At 31.1% G+C, this 10,758-nt stretch overlaps 1 long non-coding RNA gene across 1 annotated transcript; it reads left to right on the top strand.

The window, feature by feature from the left end:
• The first annotated feature begins 469 nt into the window (after positions 1-469).
• Positions 470-4,419, top strand: LOC106688561 (uncharacterized). Its single transcript, XR_010843926.1, has 2 exons — positions 470-817; positions 3,784-4,419. It is a non-coding gene; the product is annotated as an uncharacterized lncRNA (long non-coding RNA).
• The last annotated feature ends 6,339 nt before the right edge of the window (positions 4,420-10,758 follow it).

Genomic DNA, 10,758 nt, shown 5'->3' with positions numbered 1-10,758 from the left:
ATCTATTGTATTATTTTGTACAGTTGTAAATTACAATAAATAAATAATTAAAAAAAAAAAAGTTTTAAAAGGGCACATATAAATCAATAAGGTGAACAAATGAATGAAAGTATTAGTTAAATAGTTATGCAATAAGGTGAAAAAATGAATGAAATTATTAGTTAAACAGTTATTCAATAAGCTGAAAAAATGAATGAAAATATTAGTTAAATAGTTGTTCTAACTTAACCCTGCAAAGAACATGATTTGTCTGTTCAGTTTTGACAAGAAATGATTGGGATGGTGCGATTCAGTGCTTTAAAATGAAATTTAAAAAGTACAGTTATTATGTCATGGAATAATGCCTTTTTGAAAGTAAGCTCCTGTCATTTATTGATATAAGATATAAGATCAATGACCATCTAATGTGCGTATTTTCTCTGTCAATATTCGCAAGAGACGTTTCAAAATATCGGAAGATAAATATTAAGCGAGAAGTGTTTACAGAGAAGTCATATATAGAGGAAGGGATGTAAATAATTACATATACGGTAAACACTTTGCCCAGTGAGGAACAGATGTATTGGTTCAGGTGGCCAAGGCTATATAAATTCAAGCGTTAATAAAAGAGAGAAGAGTGGAGATATGATTTCGGTGATTGCCTTTCTCTTGGTGAGCGGGTGTGCTTGCGCGCCCAGCGGCAACACCACTTCTAGCAGTAGTTCATCATCCTCCAGTTCAGTCTCGAGTTCTTCCAATGGTGGCAACGGTGTCATCACCACCATCACACAGAAGTTCTCCTCATCCTCAGGGGTTCCCAATATCACATCTGCATTAGGTATAATAAATTTAAACCTTTAAATTCGTTTGTTTTCTATTCAGACTTGGGCTGATTGATGTTCTATCATCCTTTTGCAATATTTCAATCGTTAATTATTCGGATATCAGACTAAGTTCCAGTAGTCTAATCTCGACCATTGCCAAAGCTACTAAAATCAGACTAATTATAAAAGTTGTTGAGTCAAAGTAAACTCTAAAGTGACTAAAGTGGAGGCTAAGTGCCTCTGTAACTCCAAAACGGTACTTCTAGCAAAAATATTTGCAATTTAAAGAATTAATGAACATCTAATTGTCAACTAAATAAGTGCATAATATTCGAGTGTGGAATTTAACTGTGGAAATACAATTACTTTTATCTACAGATGTCTTTTAGCACACCATGTTTGTTAAGACCACCATAAAAAAAAAAAAAAATGTCTATTGTCTTAAAATCATAAAAAACATGAAAACATTCATTTTTTTCTTTGTTTAATTATAACATTATTTAATATTATTTTTTTATTCTTGTTAATCATTAATTTTGATTCTTGAAATGGTTATTTCAAATAAACCAAAATAAAGTTGTTTTTTTTTAAATTCTTTATTTTAGCCCAGTCCAACTATTTAAACCTTACCTATAATTTAAAATAATATGAAGGCTTTAATCGTATTAGTTAATTAATGGTAACAAAGTGAAAAAGTTATCATCACTTCGAACAGGTATGTAGCCATGGATCAATCTTATAAGTAATTTCGTACAAGTAATTCACTACGTTTTTACAAATGTTTGTTTCTGAGCTAGGCGGTTCACAAACACTCACATGGAACATTTTGCGAAATATCATTATTTGCACTCAAACATTTAATTGTATACTGAATAAGTGCCTAATATTCAAAATTCGGTCCGAGAACAGTCAAATTCAATAGTGGAAATACAACACTTTTTCTTACAGATGTCTATCATCACTCAATCTGAAACTCGTGCATTACGAAGTATTGACTAACTGATATTTTCGGAGAAATAGTTTGCATAATATTTGTCCAAATAAATTTACAAAATGTCCATGTTCCTTTATTTAGGAAACAAATGTTACAAGAGAAATATTTTAGCAAATTTACTTTAATTTAAAAAAATTACTATTACGTTTTTCGTGCTGTGGATAGTTTTAAGAATATGGAGCACTGAATGAAGAATGAGCGAACAATATATGTTTTTCTTGAAACTTGAAAATATGTGAAGACAAATTTTGGTAAAATATGATTTATTTTAAAAGTTCGATGATCTATAAAAGAGGATTGGAACCGATCTCAGGTTGCAGACTTTCGTATTTGGGACCTATTTGATAAACATTTTTTTGCTTTTATGTAATCTGTAGTATACCAAAATTGACTTTTTCAACTGTGTGCCCTTACCCTTCGTTTGAGTCTTACTGTGTAATTTGTAATGAATTACGGATTTTTTTTTTGTTTTGTGAGTCCAAGGACCGTTATTCTCTAAAAAGGGTATATCTCTTGTTGCTCCTTAGTCCTCCAGTCCTCACTCTGGGATAGAGCTAAAATTTACCTAGTGCACTTTTCACATTAGATAGTGACATTTAAATCAACTAGATGTGTTGCCTCTGATTTTACCAGTACTTTTGATTACCTAAATATGAACATTTTTTCATTTATCTACAATAGTTGAACGCATACATTTCTGCCCTTAGTCCAATGTTATTTAAGTTACTTCTTATGTATATCTGTATATCGTATATGAAATTATAAGATGTTAATTTTTATGTCATCTAAATACCTTATTGTGAACAAGTAAAGTTGTTATTGTTAAATTCAACCTATTTTTAAGTGAAAAATCTAGTTTGTTCATTTTTCTCTTAGGTCTTTTTAATTTAAATTAAATTTTTTATCGCACGGTGCTTTTTTACTCGCACTTGTACATTCTAACTCAACGAGTTGACAGTTTGTTAGTTAAGTTGGTCAGTCTACGTTTGGCTAACATTAAGGTCTTCATGGATGATTTTATTTGTTACAAATTAAGAAGCATTAAGGACTTGACGAAGGATTTGGGGTTCTAAGGATTGGATAATAAGGAAATTCGATGGTTTAATGGAACTCCAAAGCTCAACTCTGTACGTCTAAATAGGACTTATTATGGTTATGTAGATGAGTTTTTGTAATTAATGGGAAGTTTACATAGTTTTTCTAGTAAGTTTTTTAGTAGTAGGAATCAACGGGCTGTTTCTTGTATTTTCAGTCTTGCATGAGGATTCCGAGTTAGACGTCAGTCCAGATGTTGTTCTAGGTAGCGGATCTGTTCGGCAGGGGTAAGTGGAGTTTTGTTAAAGGATACTATAGTATAGGAAGTTTACGACGAAGGGAAAAGGTGATTTGTTCGGATTTATTGGAAGTTATTTTAATCATCCAGTTTTGACACCATTTAACACAATCTCACAAGGTTTGGTACACAATGGATGAATCATTATTTACAGATTGCACACATGTGTCATCGATATACGTTGAGAGTGCAGTATTGAGATGGGTTGGAATGACAGCTGTAAAACTGTATAAATGATAGAACCAATGATACTGGGTAGGGGTACATCAGGGTTGAGGTAATCCACCAGACTGAGAAAAGCACTTTTGTCATTTACTTTGAATAATGTGTCGGTGAGATAGGAACGGATAATGAGAAAGAATGTATGCAGTTCCGGGTGCCAGACGCGATCAAAAGTCTACTGAATATCCATAATAATGAATTCTTTTAAAACCTCTTTAAGATCTGATATTCAATTGTATGACTAGGATTATGACGAATGTACTCTTGTTTCATTCTTATCATGAATCGATAAGATAAAATAAAATTTTAAGAATCGTTAAAATAATTAACGATTCTTAAAATTTTATTAGAACCTAGAGGCAAATATATTAATTATTTTTATATTCAATAAAATGGCATGGATTAGTTGTAAAATGTACAAACTGTTACAGGTAATGCGGGAGTGTCACACATCAGTTCCTCCATCTTCAGTAGTGCTGATCAAACCGCTGCGGCCATCCAAAACCAGACGAAGCAGACCTTCGCAGCCATTCAGAAGCAGAACCAGGCCTCGTTCTCTGTAGCAAACAACATGGCCAGCTCTATCAACCAAGCGGTGCAAGCCAGTCATCTTGCTTTCAAAAACAGTTTTAAGACCATGTTCCGACCAATGTCAATCTTTTCTTCATCACCTTTCTTCGTTTAACCTTGAATAAACCATAATTTAAAAAAAGAAAGTTAATAAAAATTAATGAATAATTTATGAAAATCCATTCTAGTAGGTACCTATTGAGTTTTTGTATCAGGTAATTAACAGGAACCAAACGCTAGGTCTAATTTCAACAGGACCGTTCGGCATTTTGGTTTGTTTGTTTGGTAAGCTACATCAAATTTTCAATAACTCCGCTTCTTCCATTGTATTATATACCAACCTATGGTAATCTTTAAACTGTAAGGGTTTTATTAGATTCGATAATATTTTCTGAAAGATTTTAAATTATTAACTATCAACAAAAATGATTCAGGAAAAATTTCTTTAAGGCCACATTAAATACTCATTGTTTAAAAATAAAACAATATAAAAATAATTTATTTTATTTTATTTTATACACATACATGTATTCAATATTTAAGCGATATTTCAACCATTTACCTTTGGTCATTTTTAAACTTCTTTCCTCTTCTATACCCCAGTAATATTATTAAAATGTTTGGTTTCAACACTGATACATTCTACCCCATGGACAAATTATTTACCAGTGTACTTTTTTCGACATATAGTTTTTCACGTCAACGGCAAAACCAAAGAATTTATGGTAAATTGTACGTTGAAAGTTACCATGCAGAAAAAACGAGGTTATTTTTTTTCCAAATGGAATTATCAGACATTCTATATCCAAATGCATGGCAATGAATATTAAAATTTCTTAATGAATGAATTTAAGATTATGTAACTTTAAATTCATTAGTTAATAACTTAGACAGTTATTACATAAATGTTTTATGGAACATAATATAATAGTGTTATGTGTAAATGTTTTGTTAAACGAAAGAATTGAAAGTTAATAATACATTATTTGTACATCCATTTATCCAAAAACTAGTTGTCGAAATAATGAGAAAAAGTTAACTTGAATAATTTTTAAAATAATATTCTTTTGTAAACATGACAGATATTGTCTGTTTTATTTACGAGGATAGTAATATGTTTGCGGAATAATTAAATTATATTCCGTGAGCTCTTGGTACACCTAACACGTTTCAATCTTAACTTATAAAATATTTTATTTTTATTTTTCATGTATATTTATACATTTTTTATATTTCATTTTTAGTGCTATATATTTCTTTACAATGTGCGTTTAGTTTCATCATTATAGTATTATCTATGCTTATATGTATTGGTATGTACTAGTAACATATTTACTTAGGATGCCAGGATAATCGCTGAAGGCAATTATCCAAAAATAAGTTAATTAATTGATTATAAATTGAGTCCTAAAAAACTATTATTATAATTGGATTCCTTTCCAAAATCTGTTTGTGTGTTTACCAGTTTACCAATTAAATACCTTTATATTTATAAAATGTTGTTACCATTAATTATATAGGATGATAAAGAGTGGTATATTGGGATATATAATAGTATATAAAATAAAAAAAGAAACTAAGTATTTATTTACAATTTGTTATTATCATTAAAATGATTTAAATTATTCAGATAAAGGTTGCCATAAAATATAGATTATTACATGATTACTTTTTAATTAATTTATACTTATAGCTGCTGATGCCGTAGGTGTCTTCTGTTTCATAAGGAATGTCCAGGTCTCGTTGTCCTTCTCACGACTTCGTCTGGTCGAAGTGCATCCTCTAAGTCTGCCTCCTGACTGTGGTCCTCCCCCGTCTAAGCCTTCCTGTTGAGTGTCCGTCTAACTCTTTTAGATTTCCTCCGTATTTATCCCACTTCCCTTTTTAGGGCGTTACCTTATTTTGAAATATCTTCTCTCATTGGTCATCGATGTCCGAAGACTCCGGAGTCTGGCGTCCCCCTCCTCAGGACCGAGGATGTGTAAAAAAAGTTTGACCTGTCCAGGAAGGGCCTGCAGCTGCTTAATTTGATTCCGATCTCTCGTCAAACCTGTCATTTTTGTTATAACACTTAAAGGTTAGCCAATCTAATTTTCTCAAGGGCCTCTGGTAATGTGACAAACTTAATACAGATGTTTTCATATCCGGGGACGCCGATACATAGCAGTTTTATTATTAATTCTCATTATGATTCCATTTTTCAGTAAAAAAAAATATATATATATATAGTGGGTGTATAACTGAGTGCCAGGTGCTACCTCACTCCAGAATACACAGGTTGGGTCCATGAGGGAACTCTATGTTATTTAATTTAAGAAATAAAAAGTGAAAGGACATAAATTTATAAAACAATTTACAGAATTGTAGACATTGAACAAGAGAAAAACAATGCTAAACTCTATGGTATAATTAAAGTTTATAAGGGCCAGGCCAAAAGGTGAAGATGTTATGCGTCGATGTGCCCGAAGATCCGTTTACAGCGGATTAGATTTGAAAAATAGAGTCCAGTTAGGTGAATGAAGGGAGCATCTTCTCTCTCCCACCTCTCGTCCCTAGTCAGGGAACCACATCTTTGAGTTACTCTTGCATTCTAGCTTGCATGCAGGGAACAACGAGGACCACAACTCTGTAAATTGTTAGATAAATTCCTATAATTTTCAATTTCTTATTTTAAAAATTACACACAATCAGGGATTCTAAAGTGAGGTAGTTTTTTTTACCGAAGAATTAAATCATAATGAGATATTAATTAGTGTATTTACTATTATTCTTACATTTAAACATATATAACATTATAATAATGATACTAAACGCATATCGTAAACACTATAAATGAAATATAAATATATACATATATAACTGAAATAAAAAAATATTAAATATTTTTTTAACTTAAGAGTGAAATCTGCTACATCAGATGTACTAAGAGTTCACAGAATATAGTTTAATTATTCCGCAAATTTATATCTATAAACTCTTTTTATTTTATTTAATATCTTTATTGAAATTTACAACTGTACATTATAGTACATTCAGTAAATTTGATCTCAGTTATAATTGATTGTTACAGGCGTGTTGAAAAACTACCTATTGATAGCACTCTAATGACGTTTTTACATCATCAGATCTCGTGGCCATCTTCTTTTCAGCTTACTCGGATGATTGTTAGGAATGAAAATGGAAGCAAGGTTAGAAACTAATGGTTTGAACGGTTAGGGATTTTATAGTTGACGAAATGGTATCTCAGGCTATATAGTTCAGGCTAGATCGGTTAGATATGGAACTTTAAGGTCTTCATGTATGATTTTATTTGTGACAAAGTAAGAAGCATTGATCTCTAAACTCATAAATAAAATAGGTAATATCTGTCATTTTTGCAAATGAATTAAAATTAAAATTAATTCAATCAAACTGTTTCTCATTATTTTGACAACTAACTTATGGATGCACAAATAATGAATTTTTTAATACATTTGTTTTCAACCTACTTTAGCCATTTAAAAAAATATATATATATTTTCTAAAAGTGTGAAGAATCTCACAAGCATAAAGGAGGGTCGCTTGGGGTTTGGCCATCTATATGCTATATCATTCTTTTGAAATTTAAGTGGCTCTATCTCAAGTATAATGAATTCTCTCAACCCAAATTCCTTCAAACGAATTTCATTGTTCTATAATTGATGGTATGGTATAGGCTACCATGTTTACATGATATAGGCTACATGTTTTTCAAGACATGTTGTTTAATACACATACCTTTTGCTAAATTATATCTAATTACCGAAGTTTTGAATAGTTGTTGTTGTTGATTGTTGCTTAAAGGCGTAAAACCCTCTGGTCATCAACGTCTATGAGATGATAAAAGTAAAAAAAATAAAATAAAATAAATAAAAAATAGAAAAATAAAAAAAAATAGAAAAATAATTTTTAAAAAAATAAATAAAATAAAAAAATTAAATAAAAAACATAAAAATCGAAGAGAAGTTATAATTTATAAAGAAGGCGATGTGCTTTTAAAAATTCAAATACTCGTGTAATTTTAGCTTCCTCATCTGCGAGAGTTTCGGATAAATTTGGGGTCAGTCCTATCCTGTTTATTGTTGGCAAATAGTGAGTACAATCTTCGAAAATATGTCTAATCGTAAGAATGGACTGACAATATTTGCACGTTGGAGGTGGCAGTTTTCTGATCAGGTGAGAGTGCGTGAGGAGAGTATGACCTATTCTCAAGCGGGCCAGAGCAACCTCCTCCCTGCGGCTGTTGCGGTAGGATGTCGACCATGGTTTTACTGATTGTTTTATTTCTTTTAATTTACTGGGAGAGGTTTCATCCCACTTGGCCTGCCATTTTTCTAATATTTGTAATTTAAGGGGTGTACTGAGTTCTGTTGGGGTAAGAACGGCGGTGCCTCGGCCAGGGAGCGTGAGTGCCTCTCTGGCAGCTTTGTCTGCGAGCTCGTTACCAACAATGCCAATGTGGCTTGGAGCCCATATGAAAATAATGGAAAGTTTTGAATAGTTTTACTACCCTCGATTAAGTAAAACCTTACTACTACTAACTTCAAGGGTAGTAAAACCATTCCTTTTATTTCTGAAATTATATTTAATGTATTTAGTATATTTAATGCTAATGCATTAAATCAGAATCAAGAAAGAAGACGGAAAAGATTTAAATTTAATACTCATACATGTAAAAACTACTACCATTAGTGAAAAGTTTGCCATTGACTTTTGAGCCATTTGGTGACACTCAGAAATAATAGGCTTCTGTGGAAAATGGGCTCTCATTAGATAACTACTATAATAAAAATGTACTGCTTTATTTTAGAAGGAAAACGACAGTGGTAACGGTATTTATGCTATCAGTCTGGATAATTCGCCTGCATACAAATGACAACTAAACCATTAACTACTAGCAGGAAGTATTTTAAATTACGACTGAACAAAAAAAAGCCATTAAGGTTGTTAATTTTTTTTTTTTTTTGGTATCCTTTGTTAATATTGAATAGTGTATGACGTACTACCGCCGGATGATGTGACTATAACATAAACATCAGTGAAGACTAAAATGGCTTTATGGCTTCTTACATATTTACAAGAACTACATGTTACTCTTACTGTTACAGAGTCTCTAACTTAGCTATCTAGATCTAGGAAATATATATATACACTTGAGAAGAGGGGGTAGGAAGAATAGTGAAATAGGAGAAGGGGTTTGGACCAACTAGTCAATTTAGAAAATTAGGCGGAGCCTATGAAATTAGATAAATATCTGGGAGGGGATTAAGGCGTGACTAGAAACAGGTTGGTCAGACTTCCAAGAGATTGGGGGTAAGAGACCATGACCTAAGGACTTGTGAGAACTGACTTACATATGTTAACATAAAATAGTTAGACTGATGCAAGACCATTGTGAGATGACAGCTTGTACCTGCCTAAGGGTCAATCCTTGCTTTTTACATTGATATAGAATACTAAGGAAAGGTCACTTCTTCTATGGTCAGTGTCTGTCGAAATGTGCCAGATGTCTATAGTTTATACTATATAATTTATAATGATAGTCTGTTTATAATAATAGCTGTTAAATACTATAGCGTCCGTTAACTTGTGCATGAGCCATTCTAATAACGTCAGTTAACGAAAACTCATTACAGATTCAGAAGCAAACCTAACAAAACGCATGAACTTTGAAGACAAAGGTTTAGTGATTCAGTGAATAAGCGTTGTTTGCTTTTTGGCACCAGCTGTGCTTCCACACCGGTTTTGAAAACAGTCATTTACATAAGCTGAACACATCATTCAGACAAAACAACATTTTACATTAATTGGGGGAACATTGAATACTCAGTTCTTCCTATATTTTGTTTTTGTTTTCACAATCATTATGTAGAGATAAACTCTTAAATATATTTAAGGATTTCTATGACAAATATAAACTGGATACGTTCATCTGACTTTAACAGCCTGTCTTCCATCGAAACCTTGTTCCCTTTACTATACGCTATGCACTAATAATTCTCTCGTTTAAACTATATTAATTCATCCACCATTTCCTTCTTCAAACTGAATAAATATTGTATTAAACATAGATATATATATTATTTTTTAAAATTAAAATTACTTTTTTATTATTGTTACAATTAATAAATTAATATTTGTATTCTTGCTTGCTGTTTTTAACTATATAAAAACCATACAAAAAAATAATATTCATATAATTAAAAAAACAGTGAATTATGGATGAAATAGAGCATAAAACAGTGACACTATTATGTCTATATTCATTGAAAATTATATAAATAACAAAGGTATAAATGATCATAAATAAAATGAAAATTAAGTCCTCTCTTACAAAACATATTTGCATATAATAATAGTCATCTGATCGTCATAACTTTATTTAGATCATATATTACGGAGTATGTAATTTGCGCAATGTATTTTATCACAAAATAAATAATAGTTTAGGGAAAGAAATACTTTATTCATGCTGCCCAAATACATCGGGTTGCTACATTACACAACATACTGATCAATCCGTGACTAGACAAATATAAGTTACATATTTTTACATATAATATAATATATAATAGATACATAACATTTTTTTTTCTTCCACAGTTTTCTTTTACTTTTCTTTTACAATTAATACCAGCCTACAAACAAACTACAAGTTTTTCAATTTATTCCTTTTTTTTTTTTCTTTCCCTTCTATTTCACAACCCCTATTTCATTTGATCAACAAATCCCCCTATGTAACAAATATTAAAATATTTAAAATAATAAAGTATTAGATAAAACAACAAATAGGATATGCGATGCATGCATGCCATCCT

The sequence above is a fragment of the Halyomorpha halys genome, unplaced genomic scaffold (assembly GCF_000696795.3).
Source record: "Halyomorpha halys isolate HHAL.00 unplaced genomic scaffold, Hhal_1.1 Scaffold1155.1, whole genome shotgun sequence".
Lineage (NCBI taxonomy): Eukaryota > Metazoa > Arthropoda > Insecta > Hemiptera > Pentatomidae > Halyomorpha > Halyomorpha halys.
Note: the sequence above shows the minus strand (reverse complement) of the source record. Positions and strands in the feature narration are given on the sequence as shown.